The sequence below is a fragment of the Schistocerca nitens genome, chromosome 6, assembly GCF_023898315.1.
Source record: "Schistocerca nitens isolate TAMUIC-IGC-003100 chromosome 6, iqSchNite1.1, whole genome shotgun sequence".
In the NCBI taxonomy this organism is placed as follows: domain Eukaryota; kingdom Metazoa; phylum Arthropoda; class Insecta; order Orthoptera; family Acrididae; genus Schistocerca; species Schistocerca nitens.
In genome coordinates, this window is record NC_064619.1 from 43,339,125 (window position 1) to 43,358,482 (window position 19,358).

The 19,358-nt window shown below is 44.3% G+C and overlaps 1 pseudogene; it reads right to left on the reverse strand.

The window, feature by feature from the left end:
- Nucleotides 1-13,141: 13,141 nt before the first annotated feature.
- On the reverse strand, nt 13,142-13,260 carry LOC126263986 (5S ribosomal RNA; annotated as a pseudogene).
- Between the last annotated feature and the right edge of the window lie 6,098 nt (nt 13,261-19,358).

Here is a 19,358-nt window from a genome sequence, read left to right on the forward strand (position 1 = left end):
ACCCGAAGTCTACATCAAAGTGTCTGGCAGAGGGGTTCAATGAACCACCTTCAAGCTGTCTCTCTACCGTTCCACTCTCGAACGGCACGCGGGAAAAACGAGCTTGGGGAGAGCTTTGGGAGATTTCGTAAGATCCTCTCCATAGCTCAGACTTAGCACCAAGCGACTTTCTTCGGCTTCCCAACATATGAAGGCCTTATTGGGTACTTAGCACATCATGATCGACGTTCAGCTCATGGGTTCTGGCAACTGTGTGGAGCTGGTGTCACGGTAAGACATGTGTAGTAGTTGGGATGGCGACTATGTGGATCAGTAATGTCAACGTGTAAGCATATTGTATTGTTGTGGAGCAGTAATGTTAACGTGTAAGCATATTGTGTTGTTGTTTTTTAGGGTTCCGTGCCTCAATCTGTAAAAATGGAACCTTTATAGGGTCGCATTGTATGTATGTATGTATATATGTATGTATATCTTACTGCTAAGAAATCTTTTTCTCAGGAACGGGTACACGTTTCAACCTCACCATGTCACATATTAAGGTCTATTGTCCCTTGTTGGTATAAAAATTTAAGTCAGTTGAATCAAAAGATACGTCCATCTGTCATACTTCGATATTCGAAACACCTATAGGTTACTTCCTTCTGGCGCAGAATCATGAAATTTCAGAAGAAGCAAGTTTTCACAACACAGATTAAAAGAACGGTAAATTGTTAAATTCTAATTATGCCGCATAAAAAATCTTTTTGCCATTAGATCATGCATTACACTTACCATTTATCAAAAGCGTCATAAACGAACATGACTGCATTGCAAACATAAAATGTAAGTTGCAGTTGCATTTTAGTTAGTAAATAAAAAATACTTTACGTCTTCTATAGCTATATAAATAAACTGAAGTCCCCCTGCTCGCTTATTTTTGTCTCTCCAGATTAATCAGAGGAATTACTGTAGACATTATGATACGGCCTTGTAATTCACGGGACCGGTATCTTGCCAGTATCCATATTGAAAACAGACAAAAATCGTAGATATTCTCGATTCCCAGGATGGATGAACTATATCTAATTGTTTTCCTGGAATTCTCGGTGCGCGAGTCCTACTAGTATTTAGTCAATTTTATAAATAGTGTCAGTTACTTTGTGAAAAGCCGTCGTGGTTTATTGCAAGGGAGCATGGATGTACCTGCTGAAAAAAGTCAGTCTCTCTCTCTCTCTCTCTCTCTCTCTCTCTCTCTCTCTCTCTCTCCACGCTTGTGTTGGGTCCTCAGCGCCAACGCATACACCTCCGGCGTCTTGAAGCGTGCTAACGTTTCGCGAAGCTGCTATTAATATCTGAGCGTCAGTACAGGAGGCTTTCGGCAGTCCCCGCTAAAGACTTGGATTACTAGCACCCGTTTTGAAAGGAGAGCGGACTAAGAGGTTTTAACGCATGTGCTCCACTTCATGCGGTTGCTTGTACTCGTCTCGCGAGCTGTCTGACAGATGAGCAGAGGTGAGGCGCGCATAGATGTGTGCAGTCCTTCGCGTGATGATGATTAGGAGTCTCTAAACATATTTATTGCGTACAGGAGGCGACCCTGATACCGGAAATTCTACGGACCATTGTCGTTAGGCTCAGAATCAAAAATGTAATATTGAGGCACATTTCAAGGAACTCTTCAACAGTTTGCATAAATATATACAAACATGCTCTGAATGCTGAAGACAGCCACTCCTAATACAGGTCCTAGTGCAGTAGAACGACGCTGAGGTTATTGTATGGTAGGTATTTTGTTTTTTCGTCAGAAAACACAGCTAGGGTAAATGTTTGTAGGCGATTACTAGTGGTGTCAGCAAAATCTTTGAACATAGCCTAGTTTCAAACATAATGACCTGCCTAGAATAAATCAACTTGCTCCATGGAAATGCGCTTGTTTCGAAAACTTCGATCGTGCAAGGCTCGACTCGCATTCTTCACAAATTACCAATGGCATGAATAAGGCAAAAGTTTAATCTACGTTTTTAGATTTTGGAATGGCTGTTGTTCAGACATCAGCACCTCCCGAAGAAAAGTTTGTGCTGGTTATCTGACTTTGTTTGTGACGCAATCGGTGTGTGTGTGTGGGGGGGGGGGGTTTCTCTGGCTCCACACAGCACGTTGGGCTGGACGGAGTCATGTACTGAAGTAATATCTGATTTGCCCGAGGTGTGTATAATAGGGCCTTTTTCAGCAGTTTGTTACACAATAATGAAGTAGCGAATAATATTAGTTGCAGCCTCACGCTTTTCGCAGATGATCATAGAGTCCCTCTTTACTTAGTCTAACCAATTACACACTGGTGTCAAAGATTAAAGCAACAAACCGCTATTTCCCCGTCCTGTCTCTAATTCACGATATAATCGTAGAAACTGTCAAAGGATGTCCGTACGATAGTTTTCTGCTCGTAAGGTGGCATTTCGGTCAACGGAAAAAAAATTGCCAACGATGACGTCAGATCACCGATGAAACGAGGTAGTGTTTGCAGGATAGCTCACATCCACAACCGTTGTGTGTACAGTCACAGATGGTGCAGTAGCACAGAGATGCTGCCTACCAGCCTCTGGTTGATGGCAATAAGAAGAAAGGAAGCAGGTCAGTCGCATACTGATTTGGTCCGACGGCTTAATGTGAATCGTTCCGTTGTTTCTCGAATGTGGCGATAATTATTAGAGACGGCAACTGTATCCCAAAGGCCAAGACAGGGCCGACGACGTGTGACTCAGGAAGAGAGGACCGTTATTTGATTGTAAGGGCACATTATTACCGTCTTAGTCCTGCACGGCAACTGGCATGTGAGCTCGCAGCATCCCCATGACGTGTTGTATCGAGGCAAACGGTGTGCAGAAGGCTTCGGCAGAGTGGCATTTATTGTCAGACCTGCTTTATGTCCACCTCTGACACGCCTTCACAGAATGGAACGTTTAGGGTGGAGACATAAACATGCCACCTGGACGGTCGAAGAGTGGGCCAATCTTGTTTTCACCGATGTGTCCAGAGTTGATCTGGAGAGATATTCTCGACAGATTCGGATCTGGAGGGAACGTGGAACACGATTTCGGGATCCAAACATCGTGGAAAGACCGAGATCGAGCAGGATTCCTAATGGTGTGGGCAGGGATTATGTTCACCACTCGAACCCCTCTTCATGAAATTGTGTGGGTGAATCAAGGTTTAACTGCTATCAGGTATCGTGACGAGATCTTAGGGACCTCATTTGCGGTTGTTGCGAGGTGCTATGGACCCAGACGTCGTATTGATGGACGATAACGCTCGACCTCATAGAGCACGGGTGGTTGATGTTCTCTTGTAAATGGAAGATGCTGCACCCATGATACGGCCTGCTCGCTCTTCCCCCCCCCCCCCCCTTGAAACCCACAGATCATGTCTGGGATGCACGGGCAGACGGGTTGCATCACGTCAGCTTCCACCCACCACTCTTCAAGACTTGTTAGCAGCTCTGCAAGAGCTTTATTGCCTCGACAAGAGATTGATGACAGCATTCACAGCATGCCCCGTCGTCATGCATGTATTGCTGCGAGAGATGGCCACCTCCCATACTGAGTACGTTAACCAGTTGTCGGAATGTGTTTGCAAATCCGTTAAGTTGGAAAAAGCGAACATTATTATCTGCCGTAGGTCGACATTGTGTGACCGACTAGCCCCAGTTGGTAAAGCAAATTGCAGGTTTCAGGAAATTGCAGATTGTCAATGAAAGGTTCTACACGAAACACTTGCACCGGCCATATTTCAGTGTTTTTTTGTGTGTGTGACGAGGGCCTCCCGTCGGGTAGACCGTTCGCCTGGTGCAAGTCTTTCGATTTGACGCCACTTCGGCGACTTGCGCGTCGATGGGGATGAAATGATGATGATTAGGACAACACAACACCCAGTCCCTGAGCGGAGAAAATCTCCGACCCAGCCGGGAATCGAACCCGGGCCCTTTGGATTGATAGTCTGTCGCGCTGACCACTCAGCTACCGGGGGCAGACTCAGTGGTGGTGAACTGTATGGAACACACGTCGTGTAGGACTAACAGGCCTGATCGAACGCATGCAAAGAAGGAAACATGTTGAAAAAATGTTAAGTGTTGTACACTCGAAGAAAGACGCTGTACATGTTGAGAGAAAATGTTGTTAAACATCCATGTATAAAGACATTGTAAGTAGTGGCACAGATGTATACAAGCAGTCGCTCTTTCTACGCTGTGTTCGTGAACGGATCGGTAAGAGTGTGTCATCTACCGCGTACAATTCACCGATTTGCTGAGTAGGGGACGTAGACGTAAAGTTGCAAAGCGGAATGTTGTAGCCACTGCAGATTGGCAGCTAGTAATTTAGCAAGGCGAGAACGGAACGATATCGCAGGGAGAGGACGGACCACATTCATAGGCAGACAGGTGGTGTTAGCAACTCCTGACATGCTGGAAACCGCGACGAAATGTGCCACCCTTCTTTGGATCGATCTCCTTGTGTTGCTACCACCAGCACCAGCTACAGCTTACTGACTGACGATCACTACTGGAGAATCGCTCAGACGAGGCTTTTGTAACCTTTCGTGGGTGAATTGACTTCCTTCAGGATTCTTCCAGTGAATGATGACTTTGGCATATCTTTTTTAACTAGTTCCACGAACTCGTTCCATGTTATGTCGTTCAGGATGGCTACTGCTAGATATTTTACGATTGTAATGGTTTCAATAATTGATCGTCAGTGATATAATGAAACAGTTGTGGACCACTAGTTTTTGTTACCGGCTAACTTCGTTCCCGTACTAAACCCGATCCTCTGCAGCTTCTTTGAGGTATATGCGAAGCTTGTTTCGCACGTCACGAATTCTCCCCATTGACGACGACGTGATATGCTGTGTTTGCAAGGAAGTCTTCAAAGCAGTCGTAGCACCTGTGCTTACTGACTTAGCCTTGACAGAATTTTAAAGCCTAAAACTTTGCGCGTACTTTATCAAAGACATCATATTTACGCTAGTGACTGTAACACTCTCTTCATTTTACGATTGCAATTTCGGCCTTAGGCCATTATCAAGTGAAGCTGAAAAATACAGAACGTTTCTAAATTATTTAACAAAACCGTTGTGTATCTTGATATTCTGCCGATTACACACGATAAAAATGAAATTGCGTGAGCATGTTACTTACATGTTATGGCTATTAGGCCATGTCAACCTAAAATGAGCTGAAACATTTATATGTCGTTGTCATTACTATTAAATACATTGATGACGCTGTTACATAGTGCAAGCGCACACATCCATATGTCACACAACAACATAGTCTGTAGACACTCAGGTTCGTTGGCACATCACTAGTCGTATGTGCACTAAACTGCAGCGGCAGATTACTGTTTACAGGCTACTGGTAGCCGTTTCGGCGCGTAAATGGATTGCAAACATTGTTTTGCTCTGTGTGGAGCGCCATTTCCGTCCGGCTACTGTACTAGGAAGCATAGTGTGCCCTCGTTGTGCCACTGTAATATCTGACGTAACCTATTTTTAATACATCGTACATAAAAAACGTGGAAATTGATCACCGTTTTACTTAGATATGTCAGCTCGTTTTAGGTTGACATGGCCTAATAGCCATAACATATACGTATCATGCTTACGCAATTGCATTTTTATCCTGTGTAATAGGCAGAATATAAAGATACACAACGATTTTGTTAAATAATTTAAAAACATTCTGTATTTTTCAGCTTCACTTGATAATGGTGTAAGGCCGAAATTTCAATCGAGAAATAGTGTTAGTCACTGGCGTAAATATGTCTTTTATAAAGTTCTACATGACTGAATCCCAGGTATAAAAAGTTAATTATTTGCGCGAGCTGTTCAACAATCTATATTGTGTGTCCAAAATGGCTATTTCACTCAGCAGCAAAGTATTCGAAGTTGTAGATTAAAAACTGTGTCCCGATCAGGAACTCCAACACGGTTCATTCTATCGCCGCCCGTGCTTTTACCGACTAAGGAGTCAAAGCATGGGAGGCCATTACGGACATCATTATACAAAATGAGACAGCCATGTGTGCATAGTTGACACGAAAGAAGTATGGTAACAGAAGCACTGTTCAGTCGAGAATAACTGGCCTTGAAACCTGGTAAAAAAAGGTTTTCGTTAAGTCCATTGATAGTTGGGAAACGTTGTGTAGGAACATACTCAAAATTTTTAATCTCTCAAAGATCACTGTTAAATCAAAAGTTGCTCTTGATTAACATAACCTACTCAGTGTGAAGTGATACTGTCGCTGAAATAGGTGGATACGAACGTACTCGTAGAGATAGTAGACATTGGAGTCGCACAGCTAGATAGGTTGGGCGAGGATATGGCAATCGGCATTTACTTCGTGTATTAAAGGGAATACAAATATGTCTGTCTGAGCGGGTTTTTGAACCACGCTGCTACCAAATACGAGGCCAGAGTTTCAATAGCCGCGTTACCTCACGAGTTGCAAACGAAAATTTTAAATTTATCGAAACGTCCTATGGTGAATACTTTGCCGTCTGAAATACAGCGGGAATGCGTGACTTAACGGGTTGTATCCAAACCCCTGCATCATCTTTGAAACATGTTTTTCATTTCTATTGTTATTATTTGCCCAAGTTTATGTGCCATTTTGCCGAAGAAGTATAATAATATCTAAATTACCCGTAAACAAAAAACGGTTAAGTTTAATCTGGCTTGGCGCGAATGTGCCGAACGATGTTATGAAATTATCATTAAATCAGCACTTCTCTGAGCCACAACTGACTTTAGTTCATCATACACAAAGTAGGTGCATGTATGGAGAGAGCATAGTGTAATGTGCATTCGCCGTCGTCAGACTGGAGATTGTCATATCACTTCAATATAACAATGTATGTTTACATTTTACGATAACGCAGAAAATACAATATTATACTGTCCACGCTGTTTTTTCATATTTATTTATAAGTAATACCAAAAGTGAATAAGTGTTGCTGCTACAGATACAAATCGAATTGTCAAAGGAGGATAAGGTACTTCGCACAGGCAAGTGCCACAAAGGTTGCAGGAGCGCATATGAAGTGTTGACAGTGGCTTAAGGCAAGCTTACTAAGAGTGAGACAAGAGTTTACAAGTTGTATGAACATTTCGAAGAAGATCAAAGAAAAAATTGAAGACGAAGACGACGGCCACCCTAGACGACCTAGCAAATCAATTACCTACAGAAATGTTGAAGAAATAAAGAAAATGATTCTGGAAAAAAACCAAATCACCATCAGAGGTGTTGCTGATGATGTCGCCATATCCTTCGGCTCATGCAAAGCAAGATAAGGATGTTTTGAAAAGAATTTTATTCATTTAGATGACTGACAGATTGCTTGAAATATAGACAAATGTGAGATCATGCTGATAAATTGGGCAACATCCATGTAATGTGCGAAAGATGTATTAATATTGTTTGCTTGAAAAAGTCGTGTTGACGACATATCTAGATGTAGCGTTACGAGACGGCAGGAAAGGGAACGAGCGCATCAGGGTAAGTGGGGAAGTGAAGCGCACCTGAAAAGGAAAACGTAGAAGCTATTCAGAGAATTGCTGCTCGATTTGTTATGGGTCGGCTGTGTCATGAAGACTTTTTTATGAAAATGCTCCATAAATGTAGGCAGGAAACCTTTGCAGAAAAAGAACGCAGAATAAACCGATCCAAAAGAGTCTCTGTCATATTATTAAACTCCTTCCATCCACTTCACTCTTCTGTGAGACTTCAACACTCGTAACCTAGTGTCTGTCGGAAAACTTAGTTGTCGAAATAATCAAGAATTACGTTTGTTTTTAGTATAGGCTACATTTTCTATCTCCTCCGAGAGTAAAAGATTCATCTTGAAAAAAAAATCTGCTTTTCTTTTTTTTTCTGAGATTATATAGGGTGCGGCAGAACCGACTATGCAGTTTCTATCGATTACCGCTGGGGCAGTGATGGGGGTAGGCAGTTGCACGTGGTCTGCCTTTATTCAGTCGTTGACCTCATTTCAATAGCCAACATGGTCTGGACCGGTGTACATCGTGGTTTTGCCGTCCGTGCTTATTATGAAAACAACAGATCTGTGACCGCAACACAACGAGCTTTTCGGCGACGGTTCAACATTCCAAGCAACAATGCCGTTCCTAATGCAAACACAATTCGGTCCTGGGTTCGGCAGTAGGAGGAAACTGGTAGCACACTAAGAATAGATACACATGGCCGAAGCAGATCCATTAAAAAGCCAGAAAATGTGCAGCGGGTGAAAACAGTAGTTCAACAATCGCCGCAACGTATGCTCGACGACATGCTGTTCCATTGGGGATTTCAGACCGCAGTTTGAGAAGGATTCTGCAATGGGATTTGAAGTTACATCCTTTCAAAGTAACGATTGCTCAAGAATTACGCCCAACAGACTACGCCAACCGTCAGAATCTGTGTGAGTAAATGCTTGCTCAGATCTCTCCGAATACAGCTTTCTTCAGTAGTTACGAGGTGCATTTTCATCTTAGTGGGTGCATGAATAAGCCAAACTTTCGCTACTGGGCTGAAAATAACACCCCCCCCCCCCCCGAATTATTGATGAAAGGCCGCAACATTCTCCTAAAGTGAACGTGTGGTGTGCCATATCACAATTTGGCGTGGTAGGCCCGTACTTTTTTGAGGAGGAAGGAGTGACCATGACAGTGGATTCCACACGTTATATTTAATTGTTGCAAAATTTTCTGCAGCGCAGAATGGACGAGATTGTTGAAGAACATGGACTGGAGGGCTTGTTCCAACAGGATGGAGGTACTGCTCACACAGCTCGAATTTCACTTGAGAGAAATCTTTCCGGGACGCCTCTTCTTCTCTTTGAGGGATGATGTCGGGTGGCCTGCACGGTCGCCAGATTTGAGCATTTGTGGCTACTTTCTTTGGGGATATCTGAAGGAAAAGGTTTTCAAAAGCCGACCTCACACCCTAGCAGAGTTAAAAGAGCGGATTATTGACGAAGTGAATGCCATACCCCGCGATATGTGTGCAAGAACTGCTCGAAACTTCAGGGATCGTCTACAACAATGTATTGATGCTAACGGTCGCCATCTTGACATTATTTTCAAACCTAAATGAATGTAAAATGGTATATTGTACTAACTTAGAAAATAAAAACATTTTTTCTCCATACATCCAGATTTACTTTTTATTGCTCCTTAAAGCTGCTTAGTCTGTTCTGCCGCACACGGAATCAGGCTACATCCGCGTGGTTAGATTAAAACTATAAACAAACATTTCGTTACCAGTTAGGAAGCGAAACTTCGTAGTCCCGTAATTACGAAATCAGCGTAGGAGAGCAAATGCAGGAATCCTACATCGCCGTTCTAATAAGATCGTAGTCGAAGTGGTTTGCTGTTGCCTTCCTCCGACCTGTTACGAAGCCTCAAGCCTGTCTGACGAGTTTTTGTACAGTGCTGCGTTGTAGCTGTGTTCTAATGCATGAAGGGAAGGAAGAGGGTGAAACCCGGTTTTGGCATAGCTCCGTGCCTCATGTCCCCATCCGACGGACAGATCTCCATCAAATGTCATATGCCGTCACTTGGTGAGAGACAGCGGAAAGGTTTGGATTTTAGTCCACTACATTGATGCAAAGACTGGTGATCAGGAACTCCACCTTCCGCCCCCTTGCCGGCCAAACACTAGCAGGGAAAATTTCATCCACCACTAGGATTCGAACCCATTTACCTTTGAGTCTAGAGCCACCAAACGCGCGTTAGCTAGCGACCTCGCCTGCGGAGGCGGGTAGTAAACAAGATACAGAGTAACTCTTCAAGCTTTCCCGGCGAGATCCTGACATGTGGAACAATCGGGTCTACTGCCGGATGTTGGTGTCGCTCTGGCACAATATTTTGGCCACGTAACTCGTTGCCTTCTTCAGGTGCTACCTGGGACCAGAGCGACACAAACATCCGGCAGTAGACACGATTGTTCCACATGTCAAGATACAGAGTGTTAAGTTAGATCTGGGCTTTGCAGGAAAACGCGCAACGCAGATACGAAGAAATCTCAGCATTTCCATCATGGCGCCACTCTAAGCTGCTGAGACACACCAAAATTACCATGCGGTGATTCAGCAAAGCTTCCGAAACACGATTGTTATTGTGAACTAAAACTCGGTGATAGTTAAGAAGTTTGTTTTGTTTTATCGGTTTTTTTCGCAATTATTACGATTCACAATCACGTAAGTTAAGAGTTTACTCGTAGATTTCACATTTTTCTGAGAACTGTAGGATCTTATTTGATGAAAAACTGATCTTAATGTTACCTAGCGATAGCAAGGATTTAAAGAAAAGTTGAGAATCGGTCAGAATATACACTCCTGGAAATGGAAAAAAGAACACATTGACACCGGTGTGTCAGACCCACCATACTTGCTCCGGACACTGCGAGAGGGCTGTACAAGCAATGATCACACTCACGGCACAGTGGACACACCAGGAACCGCGGTGTTGGCCGTCGAATGGCGCTAGCTGCGCAGCATTTGTGCACCACCTCCGTCAGTGTCAGCCAGTTTGCCGTGGCATACGGGGCTCCATCGCAGTCTTTAACACTGGTAGCATGCCGCAACAGCGTGGACGTGAACCGTATGTGCAGTTGACGGACTTTGAGCGAGGGCGTATAGTGGGCATGCGGGAGGCCGGGTGGACGTACCGCCGAATTGCTCAACACGTGGGGCGTGAGGTCTCCACAGTACATCGATGTTGTCGCCAGTGGTCGGCGGAAGGTGCACGTGCCCGTCGACCTGGGACCGGACCGCAGCGACGCACGGATGCACGCCAAGACCGTAGGGTCCTACGCAGTGCCGTAGGGGACCGCACCGCCACTTCCCAGCAAATTAGGGACACTGTTGCTCCTGGGGTATCGGCGAGGACCATTCGCAACCGTCTCCATGAAGCTGGGCTACGGTCCCGCACACCGTTAGGCCGTCTTCCGCTCACGCCCCAACATCGTGCAGCCCGCCTCCAGTGGTGTCGCGACAGGCGTGAATGGAGGGACGAATGGAGACGTGTCGTCTTCAGCGATGAGAGTCGCTTCTGCCTTGGTGCCAATGATGGTCGTATGCGTGTTTGGCGCCGTGCAGGTGAGCGCCACAATCAGGACTGCATACGACCGAGGCATACAGGGCCAACACCCGGCATCATGGTGTGGGGAGCGATCTCCTACACTGGCCGTACACCACTGGTGATCGTCGAGGGGACACTGAATAGTGCACGGTACATCCAAACCGTCATCGAACCCATCGTTCTACCATTCCTAGACCGGCAAGGGAACTTGCTGTTCCAACAGGACAATGCACGTCCGCATGTATCCCGTGCCACCCAACGTGCTCTAGAAGGTGTAAGTCAACTACCCTGGCCAGCAAGATCTCCGGATCTGTCCCCCATTGAGCATGTTTGGGACTGGATGAAGCGTCGTCTCACGTGGTCTGCACGTCCAGCACGAACGCTGGTCCAACTGAGGCGCCAGGTGGAAATGACATGGCAAGCCGTTCCACAGGACTACATCCAGCATCTCTACGATCGTCTCCATGGGAGAATAGCAGCCTGCATTGCTGCGAAAGGTGGATATACACTGTACTAGTGCCGACATTGTGCATGCTCTGTTGCCTGTGTCTATGTGCCTGTGGTTCTGTCAGTGTGATCATGTGATGTATCTGACCCCAGGAATGTGTCAATAAAGTTTCCCCTTCCTGGGACAATGAATTCACGGTGTTCTTATTTCAATTTCCAGGAGTGTATCTTTCTTTCAATTCCTGCTGTACAACGGATGTTTTCCCGAACAGATCGTTAACCGGGCGTTTGTGTCGCGGTTTTCAATCCGTAGGGAGCTGCTAAGGTCTGACCTCTCTTTCGGTTGTTGCTTGCTTCTGCTGACCCATTGAGGCCCTTGTGAACTTGCCGAAGTAGAAGTGCGGCAAACCATTGTTCAGGACGCCTTGTTGGCGATTGTCGTGGAGTGCAAACAGTGTCTCTGCCTCCCATCGGCAGCTATTTTGGCTTCTAAGACACGGACTGCCGAATTGTCTCGCACAGCGTGGTCCATTCTCAAGATCTGCGAAGACTTTTCAACCGCCCTCACGCGGGACGTGTTTCTCATCTCAAAGCACGCCCCCACGTGGTGGGTCGTGGTTGCTGCACGCTCTGAAACGACCTGCTACAGGAACGTGCCCCTCATCGTGATTTGCGACCTCACCGTTCCCAAGCGGTAGTCTGCGGCCTCTGGCGCGTAAATCATTCATTTTCTTCACAAAAAAAGCTGCAGTAACTATGTTAGCGATTTTCGAACAAATGCGGAGAAAATCGTAAAGAAGATTCTGGCTTGAACAGAGAGAAATGCATGATCTAACAGATCGAAAACCAGTAACAAACGATCCGACATACATGCTAGAAGTTATTCCTTAACTGAAGAAAATCTTCATCCGATTTTCGGTTTTGAATTTAATGTAGTTATGAGTATAGTTCCCAGTGTCAATTTGCCCATCTAAAATATCCAGAATCTCTATGTTGCATTGACTACAATCACTCTGAAGTAACGTATTTCACCACATAGACTTCAAGATAGAGCTTCATTTCATAATATAATTCTATTTGAATGGAAGAGTAGATTGTTTCTGAGCTGCTCACCATCATTGAAGAAGTTTACTGGCAAAGTACAAACGTGAGTCAATCCGTAAACCTAGAGATAGGTATATAAATTTTGCAGGAAATGTCATAACAAAAGCTTCCTGTAGGTAATTTGTGTTAACAACTTTCAGATGTATATTGGCAGCCACATTAGTAATTCTGGCCACTGGGGCAACACTCCAGTCCCAGTCGTTGGCCTTTGCAACAAGAAATCCAGTAAGTACATTATTTATAACAAATAACGTAGACTATTGCAGGTAATAAAAAACCACCGTCCGAAGAGGCCTCGAAGGCCCAACGGTACTGACTGGCCGCCGTGTCGTCCTCAACCCTTAGGCATCACGGGATACAGATACGGAGAGGCATGTGCTCAGCCCACCGCTCTCCCGGCCGTTTCGTGACGGGTGGCGCTACTTCTCAGTCAAGTAACTCCTCTGTTGGCCTCACGAGGGCTGAGTGCACCCCTCATGCCAACACCACTCGGCAGTCCTGGACGGTGACCCATCCGAGTGCTAGCCGATCCCGACAGCGCTTAACTTCGGTGATCTGACGGGAACCGGTGCTACCGCTGCGGCACGTCCGTTGGCACTGCAGGTAATATTTGGATTAAATTAATAAGTAAGACCCAGAATCCCTTAGGAAAGAGGAGACAAAATGGTCGGAGGTTGATGCGAACTTGGTACACTGTGTGTATAAGCTGTCAAGCCAAAGGTAAGCTGAGCTATGGCCAGTATATCTCCGTATATGGTATACAATGTCCAAAGACTGCACTATAGCTGCAATTATTTGATATTTAACTGTGGCAGATTGGACAGAACGACGAGGTTGTGGTAGACCATCATTGTGCCATAACATTGAAGCAGTGTATTACCGTAGCACGCAAATTACAGCGCAAAAAAAATCAAATACAGGAAGCATGTATCGACCGATGTGTACTTCCCACTCGACGCGTTTTCGATATATCCTCAATTTGCTGTTGCTCTGAAACAGCTTATATTCATACCACGTACTCCATGGTGAAGAAAACACGCCGAATACGTAGTTTAACTCGGCACAGTACGGCAGCACCTCAGTTCTGCACGTGAGGTGAAAAAGATACCTCGTCTCACTGGCCACGTTCCTCACCACGAGGCAAAAATCTGACACGCTAGGTTCCGCATTTCACGCTACGCAGTGTAGTGGAGCTTGGATTTCCACGTTGTGACGTCACCAGCTCTTTTTGTTTCTCCTCGGGCGTCGATCTGAAACGTAAGTAAAAAAAAAAGTTACGTTAGTAAGGTGGAAGAACACAGCGGCAAACAGCTTAAGCAACGTTTTCCTAGGAGCGAAAATTTATAGCAGCATGTCGCGGAATACGCTTTGCGTCTCCGCTGGACGATGCGGGCCGCAAGGACGCTACATGAAAAGTTTTCCTAGGCGCGGGGCGGTGCGCGTCGGAACATTAAGAAATGAAAGCAGTTTTTTTTTTCTTTTACAACTGTACGTGATAGCAGTACAAAACACCTCTAACGCTATTTTTTAATTAAATGAAAATTTTGTGCCATTGAAAAACAGAAATATTGAAGCTTTTAAGAAAAGTTGATTTTCGTGCTAATAAATACGTATTTATCACGCCATATCTCCTAAACTGTAAGCAGTACAAAACATAATTTTACATACATTTTCTTCGATAGTACATATCGACGAAGTCTGGGACTTCTTAATAATAGTGAAGTAATAAAAGAATATCTCACGTCTAACGCGTAATTTTCACCAAACCTCATCCACAATGTAGTAAGCGATAAACTTTTCCCTTTATATATATGATGGGAGTGGAAGGTAGTAGTTTCGGAAAGGTGAATTTATTTTTACAGTTGGTTGGGAATCCATGGGTGCTACTCATCCGTCTAGACGAGAGCAGCATTGTGTGGTTCTTTGATACTCCGCGAGATCCCGCGCGCTGCTAGTCACATTGCTAAACGAGAGGCAGTGCGGTGCGACAAGTGGTGGGGACAGCGAAGGCCGAACATGCAGTGCTGTGACCCGTGTATTACTGGGAAGAGTGCTCGGGAAGTGCAAAGTTCTCAGACAAATGATCTTACATGGTGGAAAACAAAGCGCATAACGTTTTAGTAACAAAACATACGCTCGACGATGCAGACAAGTTTAAGGCATATTTCTGATTCACACCCAACCAGTTTCATTATCTTTTTTAGTTAATTGAAGATGAACTTAGAAGTAATTCCTGTAATTAAGTGGCGAAACCAGTTACACTAGCGGAAAAACTTGCAGATACATCAAAGTAAGTTTATCAATAACAAGTAACGTTAAGGGAGTTAGAACGGGAAAAATTTCACACGTTCGGATTTTCATCTCATTATAAAAGGGGTAATTTTTATACAGGATGGTCCATTGATAGTGACCGGGCCAAATATCTCACGAAAAACAACACAACTCGTCTAGCTTCAAGGGGAAAACCAGATGGCGCTATGGTTGGCCCGCTAGACGGCGCTGCCATAGGTCAAACGGATATCATCTGCGTTTTTTAAAATAGGAACCCCATTTTTTGTTACATTGAAAGGTGGCTACACTGAGCCACAGCGCCAGAGATCGCTAGAGAGCATTGTTCCGCCGCCTCCACGGGCTGTCATTATTGAGATGTGCTAGAGGTCACTGCTTGGGGAGAGCTCGTAGTAGTCAGTTGGTGTTCAGATGTGCTAGTAGGGAGTGCTTGCTGAGATGTGATACTGAAAGGTTCTTGTTCAGATGTGGTAATAGCGAGGCGGTGTGGAGATATATTGTAATTATGAGAGTGATTTTGGTCAATATATGAAGGTAACGAAACTTGATTTATTTTTCATTATTTCCATGTTTTAAATAATGTGTCATTACAGGTTCAGTCAACAAAGCATCTGGCTTGGGTTCTTGGATTAGAGTGTAATTGTGGTTCTCTTGAGTAATTATGGTATTTGTATTTTCTTTAATTAATTCAGTATAATGTTATTTAAAAATTGTTGTGTTGTTGAAGAAGAACCGTGCCAGATGCGTACGTTGAGTCACACTCCCACACACAGAACAGTTACTCTTGTGCTTGTTGTTGCGTTGGTTTTATAGTTGCTGGGGGCTTAATTAATTAACTGTGTTAATGAAAATTTCCATTTCATTCTTTGTTATTGTTCTAAGCAGTCAGATTTCGTAACAATAACAGTCAGGGCCAACCGTTACGAGACTTCGTAATCGGACAGACAGCTACTAAAGCAAAAAAAAAAATTAAAATTATTTGCATTAATATTTTTATTAAGCCCCCATGCAACATATTCGTGTAGTACGTAAAGAAATATGAATGTTTTAGTTGAACAACTTTTTTCGCTTTGTGATAGATGGCGCTATAATAGTCACAAACGTATAAGTACGTGGTATTCCGTCAGTGCGGACGGTATTTGCTTCGTGATACATTACCCGTGTTAAAATGGACCGTTTACTATTTGCGGAAAAGGTCGATATCATGTTGTATGGCTATTGTGATCAAAATGCCCAACGGGCGTGTGCTACGTATGCTGGTCGGTATCTTGGACGACATCGTCCAAGTGTCCGGACCGTTCGCCGGATAGTTATGTTATTTAAGGAAACAGAAAGTGTTCAGCCACATGTGAAACGTCAACCACCACCTGAAACAAATGATGATGCCCAAGTAGGTGTTTTAGCTGCTGTCGCGGCTAATCCGCACATCAGTAGCAGACAAATTGCGCGAGAGCGGGAATCTCAAAAACGTCGGTGTTGAGGGCACATAGCTCGCGTGCGGTTGAAGTGGCATTGAATAGCAATTTCATGACAGGTGGATTGGTCGTCGAAGCACCATACCATGGCCCGCACGTTCACCTGATCTGACGTCCCCGGATTTCTTTCTGTGGGGAAAGTTGAAGGATGTTCGCTATCGCGATCCACCGACAACGCCTGACAACATGCGTCAGCGCATTGTCAATGCATGTGCGAACATTACGGAAGGCGAACTACTCGCTGTTGAGAGGAATGTCGTTACACCTATTGCCAAATGCATTGAGGTTGACGGACATCATTTTGAGCATTTATTGCATTAATGTGGTATTTACAGGTAATCACGCTGTAACAGCATGCGTTGTCAGAAATAAGTTCACAAAGGGTACATGTATCACATTGGAACAACCGAAACAAAATGTTCAAACGTACCTACGTTCTGTATTTTAATTTAAAAAATCTACCTGTTACCAACTGTTTGTCTAAAATTGTGAGCCATATGCTTGACTATTACAGCGCCATCTATCACAGTAAAAAAAGTGGTCCAACTAAAACATTCATATTTTTTACGTACTATACGAATATGTAATAAGACATGGGGGTTCCTATTTTAAAAAACGCAGTTGATATCCGTTTGACCCATGGCAGCGCCATCTAACGGGCCACCCATAGCGCCATCTGGTTTCCCCCTTCAAGCTATACAAGTTTCGTTGTTTGCAATTTTTTCGTTTGACGCTCTTTTCGTGAGATATTTGGCCCGGTCACGATCTATGGAGCACCCTGTATAGAAGGCTGCGGATTGCTGTTATAAAGGTTAAATTGTGTTGGTATTGGTAGCACTGTCAAAAACAGTATCTTATCGTTTCATAGTATAAACATGCGTTGTATGTCGAAGTGCTATCGGCTGTGGGTTTTTTTTTTTTTTTTTTCCCCGAGGAAAAGTGACGAATAGATTGGTGAATCTCTCAAAAGGTAAAGTATGACGCCAAAACGAACTGCTTTTAAGAAACGTGGGTTTCGTGGTAATAGATTTTCGAGTAAAGGGAAACATTATGTTCAACATGTAGTGTGTGAAGTTACAGGCAATGAAGTACAGGCAAACTCGTCAGTATCTAGAGAAATACCCATTAGTGCTTCTAAAATTAAAATAAAACGTTGTGATACATAGCTTTCTCGAATCGAAAATGATGTAAATGGTAGGTTATGTTACATTCTGATAGACTTACACATCTTAACAAGGGTGTTACGTGAATGCGTGTGTTGTAAAATACGTGGAGGGCCAGTTACTTCTCATGAAGACGGTGAGGTATCAAATGTCCTAGCCAGGAAACTTACCATTAATTCTGCCAGTTGTAAGTATGCTCTTTCATTTTGAAATTCTGATAAGTGAAAAAAGATAATTGAAGTAAATGTTAGGTGGTTTTTATGGATTGAGAGCTATTGGCAAAGGACACCCTGCAGCCCTTTCCCGTCAAGGCAAAATGAAGCTCAGCAACATTATTGAGAAGCTTGAAACGTAAACTCGGCACTTGCCACGTCCAAGAAACCAAACTGTACCCGTGAAGAAATAACTGCTGGAGAATAGTTTATCATCACACTGGAGGTGCCAGCAGTTTCCAGGCGCTAGACGATTTACGATACCAGCCGTTCGCCAGGTCTGCCACAAAAGACGTGAACCAGTGTCATGCGTTACGATGTTTCCAATAAGACTGAAGTTGGGTGGGAAACTGGAAACCAACTGGGAAATGATCTGGACTCACTGTAGTCACGGACAGAGGCTTGTTGTAATGAGGCAAGAGCCAGCACCTGATTCAGTTCTTTACGTTCTTTCATGCTCATGCTAATTTACCTGTCGCAGGTCGCGCCCCCTACAGAAAAGCGAATTAGAAACGTTCTTCCCTTTACAAGAACTGCAGTGGAGTCAAGTGAAACATGCAGAATATTTATATGAAGAAATTGAAGTAGATTTTATGGAAGTTACTGAGGAAACGGACGTTGAAATCATCGAACTGAAAAGAGGCTGTCTGACTCATTGGAAGAAGAAGAAGAAGAAGAAGAAGAAAAAGACCAGGGACCCACCCCATCTACTTGCCTGATTCCACTTGCCCTGATTCCTGAGGAACTTCGGCCATCAAAATTTCTGACACGACTCACGTATCCACCTCAAGAAATAATAGTAATAAGTGTTAGTAAATGTAAATGCCTTCCTAATTATAACAATACTATTTACGAAATGATTAAATCGACACCCTAGCTGCAAACAGGCGTTGATATAAATCATTTAGGACATGTTGGAAATGTGTGCCCTGACCGGGACTCGAACCCGGGAACTCCTGCTTACATGGCAGACGCTCTATCCATGTGAGCCACCGAGCGTCATTGGGTGTTACTTGAGTCATACGTCTGAACGTGAGATTTCCACACTCCTGAACATCTCTAGGTCCACTGTTTCCGATGTGATAGTGAAGTGAAAACGTCAAGGGACGCGTACAGGCCGACATCGTCTGTTGACTGACAGAGACCGCCGACAGTTGAAGAGGGTCGTAATGTGTAATAGGCAGACATCTATCCAGAACATCACACAGGAATTCCAAACTGCATCAGGATCCACTGCAAGGACGATGACAGTTACGTGGGAGGTGAGAAAACTTTGAATTCATAGTCAAGCGGCTGCTCTTCCCCCACGAATCATGCCGGTAAATGCCAAACGACACCTCGCTTGGGGTAAGAAGCGTACACATTGAACGACTGAACAGCGGTAAAACGTTGTGTGGAGTGACTAATCACGGTATACAATGTGGCGATCCGATGGCAGGGTGTGGGTATGGCGAGCCAGCGTGTGTAGTGCCAAAAGTAATATGCGGAGGCGGTGGTGTTATGGTATGGTCGAGTTTTTCATGCAGGGGTCTTGCACCTCTTGTTGTTTTGCGTG